Source organism: Atta cephalotes (assembly GCF_000143395.1).
Source record: "Atta cephalotes unplaced genomic scaffold scaffold00002, whole genome shotgun sequence".
Lineage (NCBI taxonomy): Eukaryota > Metazoa > Arthropoda > Insecta > Hymenoptera > Formicidae > Atta > Atta cephalotes.
Window position 1 is genome coordinate 7,450,879 of NW_012130066.1, and position 9,969 is coordinate 7,460,847.

The 9,969-nt window shown below is 29.2% G+C and overlaps 1 protein-coding gene across 1 annotated transcript in view; it reads left to right on the plus strand.

The window, feature by feature from the left end:
* Nucleotides 1–9,969, plus strand: part of LOC105623545 (cytochrome P450 4C1-like) — a 36,858-nt gene that overhangs the window by 19,586 nt on the left and 7,303 nt on the right.

Below are 9,969 nucleotides of genomic sequence, written 5' to 3' on the forward strand. Positions count from 1 at the left end.
TATTAATACACAGACCTTCTTTTTTCAAAAATATTTTTGTTGTTTTTAACCATACAAAACTTTTTACTTACCAAATACATAATAAACACAAAATAAAGCGGCAAAAGATCAGCACTATAAAAAATCAATAATCTTTTGATATATGCTATCAAGATCATGACCCTAAATGAGCTCCAACAAGTTTTAGCCATCGCTTATTCGTAAAAAGTTATAAACAAAAAAAGAAAAATAACTTTTTTACTATACATAAAACAGAAATTTTTGGCTTTAAAATATATTTTACTTTCTACGCGAAATAAGTTACATCCCACCTCCCTCCTTACTTTAGAGGCATAATTTCCACGTGATGCAGGTAGGGTGAAAGTTGCTTCGTGTGAAAAATCATTTATCCCTAGGCAGTGAAGAAGGTCAGGTGAAAGTCGCTTCACGTGGAAAGTCGTGTGCTTCTGAAGTACGGGAAAAGTGAGCCGAAAGTCGCTTCGTGTGAAGGTTCTCACCCCATCTTCATCAAGGGGCGTCCGACTTTCCACGCGAAGTAATTTTATATTTTCTAATAAACAGTGAACGATTGCTAAAACTTGTTGAAGATTATTCAGGATTACGTTGACTACATATGACAAGGTCATTGATTTTTGAAGGTACTAATTTTTTGTAAATATTTATCAGTAAAGCTATAATTTATATTAGTAATTTTCAATCATCTTTAAACTGAAGGCTATTTTCGTAAAATCTTGTATGCGTATAATATGTATAATATTTATCTTGGTACAGCATATACAGGATGTAACTAGGATTGTCAACCGTCTGATTTTGACCTAAACTGTCAGGTTTTTAGGAATCTTGCCCAATGTTCGGTTGACAAATCAAATCGGACATCATGTGTCTGGTTTGTAAATACACCTAAATAAAATCAAATTTAGAGCGTCATAAGAACTTACATAACAGACCAATTTTCGCGCTCCGCTAGGGCTACGTTCAAAAAGTGCTCAAGTGTACTTAGATATCATGATGTAGAACCGCCATAAAAACCAAACATCGGTAATAATTACTCAATTATTGTTTTCTAATATAAATATTATAAAGTTGATTATTTCGCGTAATCTGCCAGCAGTTCATTTTAATTCGTTCATTTTAATCCGCAATATTCTTTCGTTTTAAAATGGAAAGTAATTGAGATTAACGCTTGCTTTTGATATTCATAAAGGTTAAGTTAGGATATCAACTCAAATCTTTAACACTTAGATTTATTTTAGATTTATTTGTTTGAAATCTCCTAAAATTTTTAAACGAGGCAAATATATATACATATTCGGATATTGTAGAGAGAGAAAGCGAAGGTGCTAGCTCTGAAGAAAATCTTAAATCATAATCACACTAACAATTGTGATTGGATTGGAATTTAACCAATCAGAAGAAAAAGAAACTGATTAATCAAGTTTAAATTTTGCTTTAATTGGTCAAATCCCGATAAATCTCAATCTTTAATTACGGCACTTTGCTTTCTGATTCATAAAGATCATATGTTCTTTCATGTAAATAATTAAAATAATAATAAAAATAAAAATAATAAAAATCAAAATCAAAATCAAATAATTTGTTATAGGATTTTAAATTTATTAAAAATAAATTAGCTAATTCCAAAGAAAAAATTAAAACATTTCTGCTCTTTTAATGATAATTGCCGAAGGATGAAAATTTCAAATCATGGCTTACAAGATATAATGAAGAATATGCAATATGCAAGATATGTAATATACATTTTACTGTAAAACATAATGGAATTAATAAATAATTTAAACAACATTTAAGACCAAAAATATGGACAATCAAAACCAATTACTTTATAATTTTTTTGAAAATAAAAATACATCGGAAAATGAAGCTCTTAATTTATAACTTTCTTTTACATATTATTCAATCAAACATCACTATAGTTATAATAGTGTAAATTGTTTCACTAAAAATGTCAAAACATTTTTTTTTCAGATTCTAAATTAGCACAAAAATTACAGTGTGAACAAAAATGGAAGCAATAGTTAAAAATGTTTGACTGAAGCAAGTTTACAAGATATGATTTAAAGAATAATTTTATTTCTCAAATTAAATCACTTAATGAACCTAATACTTCTGTACAAATAGTTTTGATTCCATACCTTATTCTATTGCATGCAATGCTAGTAATTATGGTAATAAAAAAATGTTTCCGTGTATTATTAGATATTTTACACTTGAGAAATCTATTCAAAATAAAATTATTGAAGAATGTTAATTTATGATGTTAATAAAACAGCAATTATAATTTTTCAAAAAATTACAGATATTTTAATTAAATCTGATCTATCAACAAAGAATATGATTTCATTTTCAGCTGATAATGCTTCAGTAAATTTTGGCAAACATTATTCAGTATAAAAAAGATAAACATAATTTATTTTTTAAAAGAACATCTTTAAAAGATAAACATAATTCTGAACTTATTGCAGCTAACTATTTATGCCATGTTTTGAATAATAGTATTAGGCAAGCAAATAAAAAACTGCCTTATGATATAGAGAATTTAGTTATTAAAGTTTATAATGAATTTTCTATTAGCGCATATAAAGTTGAACAATTAAAAGAATATTTTGATTTTATAAATATCGAATACGAAAACATTCTTCGTCATGTTTCAACAAGATGGTTTTCTTTGTAGCTGTTTTCTGTATCCAGCTGTAAATAGATTACTAAAATGTTGGCCAGCGATTAAAAGTTACTTTTTGAAACAAGATAAAGTTCATCAAGTAGTAGATTTTATAAGTGATCGAAGCAATGAACTAAATAAAATTTCTTCATGTCTTACCATCTTGATCAAAAAGTTCCCGGAATTATCACCTGATGCTCTGAGTCAGCTGATTTCAGTTCTGTTTTTTTGGTTAGGTTGCCACATCATTGACATTTCCAAATTTTATCATCATAGCTTGACATTTGTAAAAGTTACGCCGTCTTGAGTACACCTACCTCTGCACGTATTTTCAATTTTTTACAGTTTTAAAAATGGAGTTGAATTTGCAACAACGAGTTTGTATTAAATTTTGCGTTAAAAATGGATTCAATGGTGTGAAAACCTTGGAAATGTTGGGAAATTGTTTCGACAGTGATACTCTAAAGAAAACAGCCGTTTATGAGTGGCATGAAAAAATCATTACGGGGAACGCATTTTAACAGCTGAAAGGAGGAAAAATCGAAGATGGCTCTGATAGCTATACCGATAATAGAGTTCCAGAAATGTTTCGAGAGCTGGATCAAGCGCTGGCATAAGTGCGTTGCAGTCGATGGGGAGTATTTTGAAGAAAACAATATCACTTTTGATGAATAAAACTTGTATTTTGAATTTTCTGAATGAATTCCGGGAACTTTTTGATCAAAATAGTATACTCTTCCAGAAAGTTATTTATATTTTATTCATAATGTAATGAATTTATTTCATTCATAATATAATAAATTTATTTCATGTTTTAATTGTTAAACTTGAGAGTAATATTATTACTATTATTGATTTGCATAATACTCTCTGTTGCTTTAGAGATAAGGACTGTCCAAGAAAAAAACCTTCCCACACAAAAACTCACATATCCTCCAAACCACTTTAAAAAAAAACAATTTTTTAATTTAGTAGGCTTTGCAATGAATGTAAGAAACGATTGAAACAGTTAGTTTCGTAATCGCTTTGTTCTCAGTTGCAAAATGGCAAGTGAAGTAGAAACACGCAAATCCATAATCAAAATTTGAACACCCAGAGTGGAGTTTCATCAAAATCGCGCGGGAAGCGGGAGTTTACAGGAAAACGATGTCAATAGTCATTAGGCGTTTCAAGGAAGACTTGACTATCAATCTTAAAGAAAAATCTGGAAGGAAAAAGGGTTTTCAGAGTCCAAACAAAAACAGCGAAAAAAGAGGGCATTCCGAAGAAGTAACCATCATAAAAAGTATGATGGAGGGGATTCCAGAAAAAATTAAAAATTTTTGTCAAAAGTAGTTTTTAAGAATTTTTTTAAATATAGTTTTAATTGTAATTAAAAGACGTTTCTAAAATGGGTTTTTGCTTTTGAAAATCGATCAAGTGGTTTGGAGGACATGTTTTTGTGTGGGAAGGTTTTTTTTTTAATAGTCCTCAGTTTGAAGAATCGAATAGAAAAATTTTTTTGGATTTAAAGTTAATTAAGCATTACCATTTTTAACAATAATTGAAAGAAATTCATTTGAAGAAAATGCTATTAACTTTTTATCTACATATATTTTTTATCTTGAGAAGTGGTATAATTTCAAAGATAGCCTATTTCAATATTTTTCAAATCTTTGTCCCTCAAAACATGAATAATTTCAAGATTTTATAAAAGTAGCAAAAGTTCTCAAATTAGAATTTGATGGAGATCAGTTATATAAAGAATACAATGTTAAAAATTGTTGCTCCTCATATCGATAAAAATCTATCTGTAATCAACAATGAATAGATATTTTTTTAAAATGTAATTTTACTAACAATAATATACTAAAAATAGTTCAGGCTGTACTGTCAATACCAATGAGTAATGCTTTCCCAGAAAGAGTGTTCAGCTTAATGGGACAAGTATGGACAAAGTTAAGAAATAGAATAGAAGTAGAATTGGTTAAAGTTGAATTATTTACTGTGATTAATTTTGATATATGTCATATAATAAATTCATAAATTATGCTAGATCTAATTTATTGAAAGCAGTAAGAAATATGGAGAAATACAACTTGAAATGAACTCAAACTATAATTAAAAAAGTACAAAATTCATATCACAATTTTTCTTTTTCGTGACTACTTTTTTAATATTTTTATTTTTGTTCAAAAAGTTTTGTTTTAACAAATGTGAAAGATTTTTTAATATGTTAAACGTGTTAAATGTTTTAACAAATGTTTATAACATACGTTGAAGGTAATATATTTCGTACTCGTAATATAAGAAAACATGTATAACAAATGTTAAATGTTATATATATAAAATATAATATAATTTTATGTTTAAAAATAAAATATCTGATATTAAATGATATATAATAGTTTATTTTTTATTTTATTTCAACTCTGTTTTCAAAATTATTTGGAAAACAATTATAATTATTGTAATTTCTTGTATTTTAATCTAATTTTATGATTATTGTTTATGTACGGTTTTGTATGTACAGTTCGATTTCCAAAAACGAAATGTTCGATAATTTATACTTTTGAATCTAGCCGTAATTAAAATAAGGTAACAAATTTCGGGATCGAGTTCCTTGCAACACCAAACATAAAAAAAAAATTCATATGAACATGTCCGCAAACTCACTATTGTTGAGATAACTCAAAATGTTTATTAATAGGTAAAAATAAAAAAGTAATATTTATTATTATTTAATATTATTTATTTTCAATTTTTAATTATAACAAATGTTTGAAGTATAACTCCCATTTGATTCAATTACACTTGGTAAACTCTTTCAAAGATCCCGGGACAATTACGAAAAGTGCGCAAGTATCATAGATGCATTGGTATAGCGTATCTTCATTAATGATTGGAATTTTATAAATTAAGGATTTTAATGGACTACGCAAGTCAAAGAATAGAATAAGAATTTCAACCTATCAGAAATTGTGTATTCTATTGTGCATATGTTATTTCTGATTGATTGAAATTCTTATATATTCTCTGTTCTTGTTCCTATTCTTTATTTTTATTCCTTGATAGTCCAGGACCCAGTGATGTCATTTCCAATTCGATTATGACATTTTATGACATGTAGAGGGGATATGGCGGCAAGCAGTGGTCGAGCCGCCATCGTACCAAAGGCATGAGCCCATATCCGTGTGCGATTGCGCTTCGACGACCGAAACTTGACCCAAGGTCAAACTGATAATATCAATAAATAGATCTTTTTGAACTCTATAATTTTTGTTTAAATAATTTTTCTCAATAATGCCGTGTTTCTGAGATAAAAATTTGTATGCTTTATTTTGTAATGCTTTATTTTGAATATCCAGTATAATCAAAGAATAATATATACATTTCTTGAGATGTTCTTTAAGTACATATATAAATAATAAAATAGTTGCTTGAGAGCTAGTCAATAAGACTATCTGTATGTATAATATCTTTTTAAATTAATAAAAATAACACAATTGTGTAGATTATTTCTAAAATGAAATAAACCGCATAATATTATTTTATTATTGCATAAAATAAAACATATGATAAAACATAAGTTAATTTATAAGGACTCTTTACTGATCAAAAGAAATTAAATGAAAAATGGATAAATAGGGCGTGGTAATCGTGCAAAATAATATACAAATGTAACACAAAATTTTTTATTAAATTAACGCGCTTACATGTTTCGACTCATTTTTGAGCTCTCTTCAGAGAAATAAATTAATGTTATAAATACATTATATACGTAATGACTGTTGTTTGTTATGATGATCTCATTAAAAGAACCTCAATATTGAAATGAAACATAAATAAATGTTAAAAATTATAATAAAAAATTATCAGAGTTGAATTATGGAAAAAAATAACTTCGAAGAATTTAAATCACAGTAAAAGGAAGGAAACTCATCATGACAGTAGTCAACTATATCGCAAACAATTAATTAGTCAACAACAAATTATTTAGTCAAAAACTAGTTCTTGACCGGTTGATTAATCAATTTTATCTTAAAACGTAAATACTTCTTTAAAAATATAATTGTGATTTTAAAATTTTAAAGTTAGATTGTTTATGATCTACGAAAATGGAAATCGAATAACAACCAATAGTTAATAGATAGAAAACCTCTGTTATAATGAAAGAACGACATTGGCTGACTGAAAATCAAAATAAATCGACATTTATGTAACATTTATATAACTTGTCAATAATTGGAAAGTAGTCTTGGGAAGTTCCTCCATATCTGTCTGCAAATTAAGACCATGTCTGTCTTCTGATGAACAACATTTTCGAAAGCAATTTCTTTCTATGAGATTCATTCAAAATTATAACGTTCTCCCAGTCGAACTCATGATCCCCTTGCAACCCGTCAGTTACGACCGAACGAATAGATGTATTTCACCGAATGTGGTTTCTGTGCGAAAATTGGAATGTTGACATTGATTCAGTCTCCGTTTTTATTATCTGTAGATATATCGATATATAATTATGGCAGCATCTACTTCTTTGATCAATTCTATTCTTGATATTTTTAATTCTCAGCATTTAAGTATTCAGTTTATCATGGAGGTCGAAGGAGATTGAATTTTTTAGCTGTTATCTTAATTGTCATTAATGATATAATTGAATTTAATAGATATCAAACTAACATTTTCGAGTATTTGAAATATTTGAATTTTTTATTTCATACTCCCGATTTCTTAAAAGAGAGATATTGTCACGGAGATTAGTTGATAGAGTAATTTTGATTTCAAATCCAAAATTTCACTTTTGATTGACTTTTTGTCTTATTAGGTGTACAACTTTGCTTCCGCCGTTTTTTTTCCTAAATTCGAGACTTTATTGTAAAAAACTGGTTATTTATGATTCAAAGTATTGTCCATCGCTGGCCACTACTTTCTCCCATCTTTCGGATAGCGTACGAATCCCGCGTCGAAAAAATTGGTCATCTTTTGAGGCTATTCACAAATATCGATAATAGGCTATCGATCCAATTTTTTACTTCTTCATCAGACCGGAAGTGCTGGTCAGCCAGGCCGTGTGCCATTGATCGAAACAAGTGAGTAGTCAGAGAGAGCAACGTCTGGAGAATACGGCGGGTGAGATAGGACTTCCCATTTCAACGTTTCTAAGTATGTCTTGATCACTTTCGCAACATGGGGTCGAGCATTGTCATGTTGCAAAATCACTTTATTGTGTCTCTCGTTGTATTGGGACCGTTTATCTTTCAATGCTCGGCTCAAACGCATCAATTGCGTTCGATACCGATCGCCTGTTTCAGTCGGTTTTAACAGTTCATAATACACTACGCCGAGCTGGTCCCACCAAATACAGAGCATGACCTTGGACGTCAAAATCACCGTTCTTGAAGCATTGAAACCACTCACGACACGTTCTTTTACTAGCGGCTTCACCATAAGTATTTGAGAGCATTCGATGAGTCTCAGCCGCAGATTTCTTCATATTGAAGCAAAAAATTAAAACCTCCCGCAAATGACGAGAATTTGTCTCGTAAACTGACATTTTCAATCGAGAATAACTTTATGATGCAGACACAAATCGACTAATATTTCTATGGGGTGTTATGTTGACAGATGCCCAAGTTTATTGTATGATGTCTATGATCTATTTATTTCGACCACCACTTACCGTTAAAGCCATCTACAGGAAAACGGCGGAAGCAAAGTTGTACACCTAATATAATAAAGATATTGTTAGAGACTATCCATAAATTTATCTTTGATAATATTAATAATCATCTGAAGAATATTATTAGGTTTAGTAATAAAAAACGTAATAGCGATAATAACTTTGAAATTGTACGACCTTAATGGTTTACTGTTCTGTATATTCCTACTATTTTCGAAAAATTTTACAGATTAATCGGTGATGATATTAAAGTATTGTTTTATAGTGTTAATAAATTACGGGAATTTATTAAGAGGTGTATAAAGATCCACTCCCGCATAATATGAAATCGAATATCATATATAAGATTTTTTGTAAGAACTGTGATGTGAGACAGACGGGTAGACAGTTGAAGATCTAGGATCACTGAAAACGATATTCGGTGGAATATATCTATTCGTTCGGTCATTTGTGCTATTATACCGATTATAAGAAAATCATGAATTCAATTGAGAGAATTTATAATTTTAGATGAAGAACTCAAAATAGAAAGAGATCGGTTTCGGAAATGTTGTTCATGGAAGCATGGTCTTAATTTGCAGACAGATATGGAGAGGCTTTCTATTTTCCGATTGACAAGCTATAAATGTCGATTTATTTGCTTTTCAATTAGTGTCATTCTTTCGTTATAACATAGTCTTTCTATCTTTTGACTATTGGTTATTATTCGATTTTCTTTTCGATTATAAACGATCTAACTTTAAAGTTTTAAAATCATAATTATTTTAAAAGAAGTATTCTACATTTTAAGATAAAATTGACACTGATTGGTCGATCAGTCAAGAACTTTTAACTAAATAATTTGTGCTTAATTGTTTGCGATATGGTTGATTACTGTCGTAGTGAACAACTTTCCTTTTATTGTGATTTAAATTCTTCAAAGATGTTTTTTTTTTCCATAATTTATCTCTGATAATTTTTGTCATAATTTTTAAACATTCATCTGTGTTTTATTCCAATATTAAGGTTCTTTTAGTGAGATAGAGGGAGAGATTCATTATACAAATTAGTCATTACATACATATTGTATTTATAATATAGTAATTTATATTTCTGAAGAGGGCTCAAAAATGAGTCGAAATATGTAAGCGCATTAATTTAATAAAGAATTTATGTTACATTTATATATTATTTCAACGAGTGTTACGCTTGATTCCTCTGTTTGCTCTGTTTTCACTTAATTTCTTTTAAACATATCCCACACAATACGAGTGACTGTTTTCCGATTTACAGTCGACTTTTCTCAGTCGGCTTACAGTCGATTGTAAGTCGGCTGTTCCCAGTTGATTTAAAGTCAACTTTCAACTTACAGTCGACTATTTTGAGGACATTTGTCAAGTATTAGTTGATATTAATTGATATTAGTCAACATTCAGGCTGACTTTAAAGTATTTTTTTACTACTCCAGTCAACTTATAGTCAACTTTTAGTCAACTTCATGTTGTTTGAGATGATTATATACAATATTTTCGGCTAGCAGACCGCTAAAAATTTGAAGGTCGCTAGTGAACATACAATGTGTGTGTGTGTGTGTGTGTGTGTGTGTGTGTGTGTGTGTGTGTGTGTGTGCGCGTCGTACGTCGTGTGT